This window comes from Fukomys damarensis, unplaced genomic scaffold, assembly GCF_012274545.1.
Source record: "Fukomys damarensis isolate Sample0158 unplaced genomic scaffold, DMR_v1.0_HiC HiC_scaffold_6, whole genome shotgun sequence".
NCBI lineage: Eukaryota > Metazoa > Chordata > Mammalia > Rodentia > Bathyergidae > Fukomys > Fukomys damarensis.
The window spans coordinates 29,284,716-29,297,045 of NW_022900918.1; the positions used below are offsets into that span (position 1 = coordinate 29,284,716).

At 41.0% G+C, this 12,330-nt stretch overlaps 1 pseudogene; it reads left to right on the plus strand.

The window, feature by feature from the left end:
- The window catches only part of LOC104866805, a 93,685-nt pseudogene that overhangs the window by 62,458 nt on the left and 18,897 nt on the right, over nucleotides 1–12,330 (plus strand).

Here is a 12,330-nt window from a genome sequence, read left to right on the forward strand (position 1 = left end):
AAAAAAAAAAAAAAAAAAAAAAAAAAAACACAAAAAACCCAAAACAAGAAGAGGGAGAGGGACCAGCAGACACACATATGTGTGTACTCCCTGTCTTGTGCCACCTGATGATCTGCACCACCTGGGGTTCTGCCAACAAGAGGGCCTTCACCAGATGGGGCCCACTGACCTTGGACTCCAGAACCATGAGCCCAAATGAACCCCTCTTCTTTACAACTCATTGAGTCTGTGGTATTGTTATTGACCAGAGGAAATGCAACAGGGCCTCTCTAAACATAGGTTCCAGAAAAACAAAGACTTATATGAAACCCACATGTTCTGTGGTGTGCTTGACCAGGCATGGGCAAACGTTTTCTGTCCGGAACCAGAGAGAGAATATTTTAGGCCTCACAGGCCATCCTCAACTGTTCAACATAATACAGTGTGAAAGCAACCATCAATACAAAAACAACTATGTACAGCAACGTTCAGTAAAGCTTTATACGCAGACAGCAAAATTTAAAACTTTATGAAGTTTTTACGTGTTGTGAAACATTCTATTTGAAAAAAAATTTTAAATGAACAAACTCTGTGCTCGGCATAGAGCACGAGACGCAGTGATGGGGGGATGTGGTCCATAGTTTCCCGACTCCGGGTCCAGTTAGAGGCTGTAAAAGCATCTCCCTGCCATTGCATAGGAAATGTGCCCAGGATGTGGAGAAGAGGAATTAGGAAGCAGGTAGAAATAATCAGTACAAAGTTGGGGCCTTGTCTTCAAGAGCTACACACAGAGAACCCAAAGAGTTGACTATCTCGAGGCCATGGTCAGCAACAGAAAACTTTGGAGCCCACTCCCACCCCCGGCCCTATGCACGTCACTCAGGTTGTAAATTGAGGTGCCTTCTTCTAAGGGTGGTGACGGTGAAGTATAAATTAGAGGGAAAGAATTGAAGGTTCTATTAATTAATAAGAAGCCAAAACATCAACACAGAGTCCTATTTCATCCCTGCTCCTTGTTTCCCAACTCTGTCCACTTTGTTTAGTCTCCCCATTGCTTTAAGAAGTCATACAAATGTGGACACAAAATTCAAACCCTTTTCTCTTTGACAAATAACACATGTCTCCAAGTTGACTTTTGTTTGGTAAAACGAAACAAAATAAACAAAATAACCTTCACTATATGCTGGAGCTCACTGTATGGCAATATAAGAAAATGTTCTTCATTTTGTTTTTGGTAGTTCTATTTATTTCCTTTTTAATACATTTTTGTGATACAAAATGATTCCTTTCTTTGTGGGTAATTGGTACCTGCACATGACACATCTAGCTTTATTAATGTCACTTTCCCCTACTCTCCTTTTCCCCTCCTTCCATTTTAGTCTCCTTCCCATTTTTAAAAGACATGTTTTTGTTTTGTGGTGCAGGGGATCAAACTCAGGACCTTGCGCTTGCGAGGAAGAAGTGGTTTTTATCTTTGTTTTGCCACTTGTAAAAGACTTATCTCCCTGTTTTCTATTAAGTATCTTTTATTTTGCTCTTTAATTTATTTATACTTTGGGTTTTCCATAGCTATGCAATATGGTGTGGATTTACCATCACTTATTTAAATGGCTTGTTATCAGTGGACGTTTGGATTGTTTCTTCTTTTGCTATTGCAAAGAGATCCCAGAAAGAACAGCCATGGCCGATTTTGGTCTTGTGCTTGTAGCATCAGAATGGTGTGTTCTGCGCATAGTATCCCATCCATTCTTATGGCTTGTGAGAAGGGCTTGCTGTCTCTCCCTTACAGGTGAGAAAACTGAGGTTTGCAAAAGTCGAAAAACACACCAAGGGTCAAGTAGCAGAGCAGAGGCCTGGCATCACGACTGTTTCCAAGCACTCGGCCTCTTCCCACCTCCCAACCAGGTCCGTGTGGCCCAGCAGAGTGGACTGTGAGCTCACCATGGATCCCCTCCACCTCACAGGCACCAGCTCACGTTCTTTTGCAAACTCACCAAGACCCATCTTCCCAGCCTTCCAACCAGCTGACAACCCTCCCTGGGAGCAGATTTGTTAAACAGCTGTGCAGTTTTGGAAAGCTGCCTCCAAAGCCTCAGGCTCCTGTGTTTGCCCAGATGCGAATGAAAACTGTGCTGGGCCAGGACCAGCTTTCGGGCACTGCTGCCTCCTTCCTTGTCTATGTCCTAGAATGACTTTAAAATGATCTTATTCTGCACTAGCCAATCTAGAGTAGGAAGGTAAGTTTGGGGGGCTGTACGATAGGTCATTGGGGTAACTGGGGGCTCTGTACCTTGATTTCCAGCCTGGCCTGAATGTGGGTAGAGCCAAGACTCCAAAAACTATCAGCCCATGGATCCTCCAGAGTCTTTATGGTCACATGAGGCTCAAGGAAGCAGTATCTGGGTACAAGGTGAAACTGCCCAGGACCCAGGAATGCAGACTGGCTGGGGTTCACTAAGGCTGCCTCTCTGTTCTTAAACCAGTGCCTTGGGCTACAATGATGGGGACGGAAACCACATATGAGTGGTACGTGAGGCTTCTTTATGGTAAACTCGGCAGGGAGGAGGAAGGGGAAAGCTAGACATTCCATAGTATGTAATTGACTTTAAAATTTGGATCAAACTAACTTTCTGTTTTGGAAGAAAAAAGGTACTAACTAATGCCTATGGAGAGTTTAGGCCACAAATTTGCCTGCCTTATTTCTATTGATTCTTGGAAAAATCTTTAAAAGTATGAAAGATACAATTCCTATCCTACAGGTATGAAAATCAAGGCTCAGTGAATTTAAGTGATTTATTTGTTTGCAAACTTAGTAAGCCATGGAGTCCTGGTTTAAACCCAGACCTGCTGAATGAAAAGTTCAGGTCCTGAACCATTTTACTACATATGCTGGAGACCATTCATTCACTCATCCAACAAAAATCTTTATTTAAAATCAGTATGTACTAATTACACATTATTATGGGGCTATAAGAATAGATAAGGCAGATCTGGTGATAGAGTTTCTTTTCTGGTTGGGAGGATAAAAAAGTGAATAGGTAAACACATGATTACATGCTGTGATGAATTCTAAGCTTCCACCTAATATTTTTCACACTTTTTTTTTTTTTTTTTTTGTACCAGGGATTGAACTCGGGTCCTTGCTCTTGTGAGCTAAAACCCTGGCCCTCCATCTAATATTTAAGATTTTAAAATGTAATATTTTTAAAGCAGCTAATAACCAGTGAAAGCAAAGGGTCCTATATAAACTCTCCTTACACTGAATCTGTCTAGTTAGTATATGGCATTTTATGGGAGTTCCTTTATACTTAGCCATTTTATTTTATCAAGCTCATCCCAAGAGAAGACAAAACTTTATCTCATTTCCACTTCTCTCAATATTCTGATTTCAATCTCTCTAAAAGCCAAAGCAGGTAAAGAAAACTATGTTTCAAATGACTCCGGGTTAAGTCCCTATCCCTGTGAAATCTTTAGAGCGCCTGAGCTGGGGAAGTTGAAATAGCCCAGGGGAAGAGGCAGAAGGAAACCATCCCTAGGCACAGGGAATGGCTCTGTCCAGCAAGTGTCACCGTCTTTTCCTCCACACATCAGAGCTGTGTGAAAATCTCCCATGGGGGAAGACAGAACACGAATTCACCCCATCATTTGAAAGACAAGCATATCAAATGAAAAGCCAAGTGAGCACTATTATAATATTCTACAATTATCATTGTTCTTCCATGTAGTTAGGAGATTTTAATCCTAACCATCTCTGTAAATTCACAGATACCGAGGAGGAAGGCAAGTGAGAAGTGCTAGTATTCCCATCCTTTCCTAAATAGCATTTAAATTGAAAATACCTGCCCTCTCCCTGTCTGGCTGGGACCCGGAGTTTAATTAGATTAGCATCTCTCAACGGCTCAGGTTTCCCAGAGATAGGCATTATGTAAACATAAGGTATTATTATTGTTATCACAGTATCATTATGGTATTGTAAGTGTGTGGATTCTCTCATAGAGCTGCATAGGATGGGATCCTGGCCCAGCCCATGGTTTGTCTAGTTCTTTGAGCTTAGATGAAAGGCATGGACAAGTTGTCTTGTGATTGTGCATTTATGATTACTGAAGAATGAACAGACTTTCAAATTCATCGCAGCATCTTTCAAGGTTTTTTTTTTAAGTGTTTCTGTGTTACTGCAATGGTTTGCTTTTCCACATTTGTTTGAAAACCTGCAGTAGCAGCACTGGGAGCTTCTGCTGGCCCCTGGAGCGAAGGAAGACAGGCAGGATTCCTCAGAATGGGGGGCTTTTCTTTCTTTTTTTCTTTTTTTTAATGACATTCATTGTTGGAAATGTGCACCTTTACATAATCTTTGTTCTTATTTTTTCCCCATTCCCCTGCCCCCTTCCTATCTACAAAAATTTTGTTTCCATTATTTTTCTTTTTCTCATATTAATTCCATTCCCTTCTTTCCTTTGCCCTGCCCCTCTGTTTCCCCTTCATTTTTGAGCTACAGGAGCTGGGTAGAGCCTGCTGGGCCGGCCACACTTGGGTGAATTATTCTAGTTGAAGCCAACTTTGAGGGACTCTTCTGTCCCATTTGCCACCTTTAGGAGCCATAAACGGCTTTTCTCAAAAAGATTAAGATGAGATCCATTTCAAAGAGGGGAAAGAAGAAGAGATAGAGAGCCAACAGCACACCAGAGAATAATTTTATGAGATTAAAGCAGCTGATTCATCACTAAATGTACCAGCCGGCGATGTTGCATAGTTTATTTTAGGAGGGATTCATAAATCCAAAGATTTGTTATCAGTGATGAAAATATTCCTTCGGAGTGTGTGAGCTTGGGACCTGCCTTATATTATCTCCCCGCATCCTGACAGTGTCACACTCGAAGGTCATTTCCATTCAGTTCATGTACAGTATTGGCTTTACCCCCCCATAAATTCTATTATTACTCTTCGGTCAATTGCATTTACACTTTGGTTCTCATTATTTCCATTAAAGCCTCGCCCTTCACATTTGCATTTACTTCCATTTTCTCTGCTAAAAGTCTGCTGTTTTACACTAAGGGAGCATCTGAAAACTGCATAATTTAGAAATGCAAGATGAAGGACTCCTTTATCTTCTTCTCATTGCATAGCTGAAGTTCTTCACAGAGCTGAATATCATCAAATTTAAATGAAGAGAAAATCTCCCAGTTGATGAGCCGGCTGTTCCCTGAAATTTTTATATCTCTTCAGGCATCGGACTAATGTGTCTCTGCATGATTTATCACGCGCGTTTGCAATAACAGAGTTACCATCACGCCCTCCTCTCTGTCACTAGCCCGTGATTGGCTCTCGGGATGGTATTTCATGTGGCGTTCAGCCTGTTGTGGCAGAGAAACTGCTTTGTTCTTCTCTGCTGAGTTCCCACCGGGACCGTCTGCGAGGCGTCAAGGCTTCCGGTGTGCCGCGGAGGCTGGGGATTTGGAAGGGGGTTGGCTGCTCCGCCGACCTTGACTTTGGACGCGGGGCTTCTAACAGCAAGCACCGGTGGTTGGAGCTGCCGCTTCTCAGAGTTGCTGAGGCATCGCCCGTGCGGCTACAGGTTGCAGCTGGTCCGGCCTGGTTTTGTGTGTGCGAGGGCTAAGGCTGGCACTTTATTATCTATCGGGACAGAACAAATCTAGGCTAATGTGCGTCGTGTAAAGAATCCCAGGGGGCCCCCCCCCCCCCGTTCTTCATTCTCTGGCCTTTCTTCCAGTTTTTCTGCGATTGCACTCCGGATAATTGCAGTTTAATTGGGTGACATGAAAACTATGTCCACATTATCCAGGATTATCCCTTTTTCCCGAAGCCTGCCACCAGTTGAAAGGAGCCCATTTGTCAGACCGAAAAGCGGCACTCGGTGGCTTTCAGGAGCAAAGAAGGGTGTGAGAACAGGCTGGGGAAGGGAGAAAGAGGAGCTGACAGCTAAGAAAAATTATTTCAGTTGTTTATCACGGGAAGGTTTATCTGACTCTTTACAAAATGATGCGGAGGCCAGAGTGTCGGGCCATGAGTAATGAACACGGACCAAGTCTGCTTCCCCAACTGGTTGGACTCAGCACTGCCTCTCCTTTGTGTGAGCACAGATCAACTTTAAAAGCGTCTTTCAGGCGGCATGAATGCACTTCATTTTACTAAAAAGAACTTTGTATTGATAGCTAGAAAAAAGGAAGGTTGTTTAAAAAGGAAGGGTAGACAATCGGGACAAAATGAGGAGCTTTCAGCTCCTATTATGAGCATGTCGCTCCATTCTTCTCATCTGTTTATACATTCCCTGCACAATGATGTCTCTTTGCAGTAATATGTTTCCCCTTTTACACTATTCATATTGAGAAAGCCCTCACATCATGACCGTGGTAATAAATACCATAGAAATGTGGGTCTGATGTCAATTTGCATTCTGTGAGAGATCAAGGTAAACCTAAGGGCCAAAAGAATATTCTCTCTAATGCTCATTCATCATTCTCCAGATCCAGGTAAAAGAAGGACCTTGTCAAGGCATTGCAAAGCCCTTCTGTTGCTACTGCATTTGTGTGAACATTTTAGCCTAATGCACCAATTGTTAAGTAGAAAGAGTAGTCTTTCAAATTATCTATTGCACTCCAATCCCTCGCTGCACAAGGTCTGGGCGAGAGGCGTTTCTATTTAAAAGGAAATAGAGGCTTCAGTTCAATAAGCACGGTGTGGTTGAAGGTTACCAAGGATATTGTGTTTTTTTTAAATAAAAGTTTTCGGGGGGGGGATGGAACTCATTATCTAGAATGCCAACAGCGAATATGGAGTCAACATGTAGTAAAACTATAGGATGTGTGACTGCAGTCTTTATACTTGGAGCTAGCATCAATAGCTGGATGTCTTCTGTGTGAGAGGTGGAAAGTTTTTCAGACTGCAGAAGTAAACAGACTCATGTCTTAGTAAGTTGTGAGAGGTACATCGTATTGTCACACACATGAATTCTGTATTCTTATCGTGTCTACTATTTAACAAAACTGACCTTCAGAAGCTACAAAGGATATGAAAGGTCAAAATTAGATGTTCTGCACATATTGGGAGTAGACTGACAATTCTATTTGCTGATTATGTCTTTAGGTCATATTACTCAGATACCTTAGATCTCCAGCCTTTCTCTTTTCTTGGTGCAGATATTAAAATGTGAGTGGTGTTTGCAAAACTGTGTAGGTTTTACATGTGCTCACTATATTTTTCATACTGTCAAATGAGTACATGAGTTTGGATCTTCTTTTCTTATAATCCGTTTCCTTTTAAACTGCATCTAGATTTTATTTGATAAACAGATTATCAAGGGCCTCTTTATTTTCACTGCCTTTGCTTTCCATTTGAACTATTGTCCATTTACCCTTATTCTAAATAAGAGATGATTTATTCAGAAAGAGGAGTAAAAAAGAAAATCATGTAGAATTTTTGTCAAAAGTCGTGTTCGCAAAGCTAACTTGAAATCTCTGAATATCACTTTGAAAAAACACAAGTCAAAAGGGAATTTGACAGGACCTCTTTGTATCTTGGGAGAATTGATCTACCACGTATTACTGTCATCTCACTTTTGTAATTTTATTTATAATCTTGTTCTTTCAAAAGAGCTACTACCCTTATGCTACATTTTTAGCCAAAACCCAGAGTAACAAAGTTTGGCATTATTTGTTAAAGGGTCCATTCACTTCTTTCCAAATACAGACAAAATTATGTCTGCTTGCTTCATCTTTGATCCTCTGGCAGAAATGACAAATGCACACACAGGCAGACACAAGCCCTGTCAGCCTGATTTATAAACGCCTGTAGATGAGTGTTTTGGAATCGGGAACCTATTTGTCAAATGGCCATGCCGATTTATGCTATCTTCCTCCTCGGGCAGCAAGGACAACATCATGGATTAGGCTTATAACTAACACTGGAATACTCTGCTTTGCCTTAGTTATCAGAACTCTAGATGATGTTTGAATATATTTACCCTCTGAAAAATGGGTGGGTAAAAAAAATTGCAGAATGTGGGTGTCACACTGATTAACAGCATACGTGTTTACTGTCATTCAAAGGCAGCAAAAAGAGCTCAGAACATAGTGCTGGACTATAGACTTCCTGTACACAGGGAAATAGGATAAATTTAAAATAAGAAAAACTAAAGCAAAACAGATAGAAAGCTCTAAAAATACCAGAAAATACAAAGCCTGAATGAGAGGAGATGGGAAATCGCCTTTTTTTTTCCTCATTGAGTTTTTGATATATTTTAAGTACACAGTACAGTTACATTCATCATTAGGATCTTGTACCTTTACATGACAGGTCTTGGTTCTCATTTTTTCCCCTTATCCCTGTCCTCCCTTCACCCCCTCCTCCCTTCCCTATTTACAAAAACTTTATTTCCATTTTTTATTATCTTGTATGTTTTTTCTTTTCCCTTATTTCCTTTCCCCTACCTGTCCCACTTCCCCTACACCTTTAGCCCTTTTCTTCTTATTTCACAATGTCAATTATACCATTAGGATCTTATTTATGATTATAGTTTTTCACACCAGAGAAACTATTCGGTATTTACACGTGTGACTTATTTATTTCACTTGAGAGTATATATTGAGATATGCATCCATTTTCCTATGAATGACTCTAATTTCTCATTCTTCATGACTGACTAGTATTCCATTTAATAGCAAAACCACATCTTCTTTATTCAGTTTCTAGTTGATGGGCAAATGGGCTGCTTCCAAGTTTTAGCTATTACAAACTGTGCCATTATAAACATGGGTGCACATACATCACTGTGGTATAATACTTTTAATTCTTTTGGAAAGATACCCAGCAGAGGGATGGCTGGGTCAAATGGAACCTCTAGTCCCAGTTCTTTGAGGTATCTCCATATTGATTGCCATAGTGGTTGCACCAGTCTGCACTCCCACCAACAATGGAGAATGGTTCCTTTCTCCCCACAACCCTGCCAACATTTGTTATTGGTTGATTTCTTGATAGCAGCCATTCTTTGTGGGGTGAGATGAAATCTCAGTGTTGTTTTTATCTGCGTCTCTCGAATTACCAGTGATGTGGAACATTTTTTCATATATTTATTTGATGCTTTTACTTCTTTGTCTGAGAAATGTCTGTTCATTTCAGATGCCCATTTTTTGAATCGGGTCTTTATATCTGGGGGTCTGATTTTTTTTTTAGTTCTTTATATATCCTAGATAATAGTCCTTTGTCTAAGGAACAGCTGGTAAAAATTTTTTCCCACATTGTAGGTTGTCTCTTAGTCCTGTTGGTGGTTTCTTTTGCAATGCAGAAGCTTTTTAATCAGATGAGATCTCAATTATTGATTCTTTGTGCTAGTTCCATGCTACTGAGGATTTGTTAATAAAGTCTTTTCCTATGCCAATGTCTTCAAGAGTTCTGCCTAACTTGTCTTCCAGCAAATTTAGTGTCTCTTTTTAATATTTAGATCTTTAATCCACTTGGATTTTAGTTTAGTGCATGGTGAAGGATAAGGGTCTAGTTTTAATCTTTGACAGGTTGAAATACAGTTTTTCCAACACCATTTATTAAAGAGGCCGGAGATCACCTATCTTCTTGCTCTATGTGTGGGTTTTGGCCAAAGACCAAGTAGTGTTTTGTTTATTATTTTCACTCAGCTACTCCTTCACAACTCAATTGTGAGAATACAAATAGCTCTGATGAATCTACGAATCTGGATAAGGTGACAAAAAGTAGTATGTGTTTTCATACAACTACAAGTGATAATTATCTAAGAAATCACCCAGGGTTCTAGGAAGTCATGATCCCCAGGGAAGTAGACCCAACTACAGCTACAGTAAAACAGTACCAAGCAGAGCTACTTAAAAGAAGTACAGAGGGAATGCCAATATGTAAATAAATTAGTAAAAAAAATTAAGTACTAAATATAAAACAACAACCAGAAAAAGTGGACATAACATCAGCTAACAGTTACTGAATTCTTACAAATTCTTCACTTTCTTTGTTATCTCACAACAGCCCTGAACCAGGGGTGTTAGAAAGTGAGGCACAGAAAGGGAACATCACTTGCCCAAGGTAACAGAAGGTTGTGGTTGACTTGTGTCCCTGCAGAATTCATAAGTAGACCTCTAACTCCCGCTACCTCAGCTTTGACTTGATTTGGAAATCAGATTGCTACTGATGTAATTAGTTAGCACGAGTCATATTGAAGTACAGTGGTCCCATAATCCAAAAAGACTGGCGTCATTGTCAAAGGGGGGATTTGGACATGCACATAAATGTGCACACGCATAGATATTTGTACAAGCAGAGAGAAGACCACAAGGAGTTTTAGATATAGATCTGATGGTGCATCTTCACATCAAGGAATAGCAAAAGATTACCAGCAAATCCCTAGAAGCTTGGGAGAGGTATGTGCCATATTCTTCTTTGAAGCCCTCAAAATAAACCACCCCTGCTGATACCTTGAGCTTGGACTTCTGTCTCCAGAACTATGAGATAATACATTCTTATTGTTTAAACCTGAAACTTGAACTTCCCCAAGGCCTTAGGCTAGAAGCTGTGTACCATGTCTTCTCCAGGAATATTTTGGCAGGAAATCCAGTGAGACATCTTCAAAGAAAGATTTCCATTCTATTAGTTGAGGTCATCGACTGTTGGAGCTCAAAGGGACCTTAAACATCAGATAGTGGCTTCCAAATTATGCTCCATAGAGCTACAGGGACTCCCTGGGGTCTCTTAGAGGACCCTGCAGTGTCAAGGCCAGGTAAGTCTCCCAAGCCCTGCTTCATTCAGAATATTGTGCCTTTATATGCTTGCTCCATACAATTTTGTTTGAAGCTAATAAAATGAAAAACATTGATCTATTGCAAATCCACTAGTTTGCTGATAAATACCTTGAGGTCCAGAAAGGCTGAATGAAATTCTCAAGGCTGCAAGTGAGTGTAGAGTCAGGATTAGAAGTCCTTTCTGTTCTGCTGTCCCTTACCGCTCACTACAGTAGGAAAATGAGTGAGTGTTCTCCAAAAATACAGGATCCCAAGAAGCATGGCTGACTTTGGGACCAAGCAATCTACTGGAATGTGTCTTGAACCCTTTTTATATGATGAAAAGGAGTCTAAGTACTGTGACCTGTGGGGTTGGGGGTGGTTCATCCAGCACCTTCCCTCAAATCCACAGAAGGAGAATAGCGATTCTAGGATGGAAATTTATTTATGCAGAGACTTAGATTCCAGACATATCCCCGCTCATAGCCCAGGAGGGAGCACTTTATATAATAGGGCTCTTTCTACCCAGCTACTAGTGGACTCTCCTGATTTTTGAGAGTTTATTTTTGGTTCAATTATCCCACAGAGTCAGGGAAAATTGGTCTGCCCAGATGATAACAAGAGGAACCATAAGTGAGTCTGGAAAAAGAAAACTTCCCTTTAAGCCTCATGTCCTGCATGTGGCCTAAACAGACACTGCCTTCTCTTAGAGTCTGTTTCCACTTAGTGATATGCTGGAACTAAAGGATGCTCTTTCAGGGATGGGGATACTTGAATCCCACCAAGAGTTCATGGTAGACATAAACTCTGATGGGCTGGGGGAGGAAGAGGAGACAGAAGTCGGTTTCTATGCAAAGAGGAGAGTGACAGGGTGAGCAGACTCAGCAGTATATGCTCCATGGATGAAATGTTGTTCACACAAATTAGAAAAGAGGCTTCTCTAAATCCTGTAGTGGGCTGGGCCCAGGTTGTGCATTAGAAGATCTTCCTCTCTGTCCCCATCTCATCTTCCTCTTTCTAACTAGCGGAGATTAGCAGAACAAGCGGTAATCCGCGCTCTTCCTTTCCTGAGAAAACTTCAAGCAGCTCCAGCACTTTGAGGGCCATGAAATCATCAGCTTCTTGGAAAACTGTCAAGGGAATCAGCACCAAGATGGCAACTTATGCTCCTGCAGAAATGGTATAGTTATTTCACTGTAGAGAAAGCAGATGTTCAGGTGATCAAGGGCCAGGATGAGGTGGCAGGCGTTGCCCCAGAAGAGGCAGTGGCGTGCCAGCTCAGCTGGCACTGGGACAGCAGTGGCTCAGTTGGAGGGTGCTGAGTTCCGGTTTTAATGGACCTGAGGTAGTGGCACTGTTATTTGATCAGGGCCCCAACTTGGCTAAGAATAAATACACTGATTCATGAATCAGCAGAAATGTTTGAAGGGTGAGCCCCAAAGGACTTGTTTTCTTGCATGAACTGTTGAAGGATTAAAGCTATGGAAACTCAGCAAGTCCTGTTGAGATGACTGTAAGAACAGGAGAGTGGAGCACAGGTCATTATTACTTTTTTTCTTTTCTTTTCTTTCTTTTTTTTTTTTTTTTTTTTTTTTTT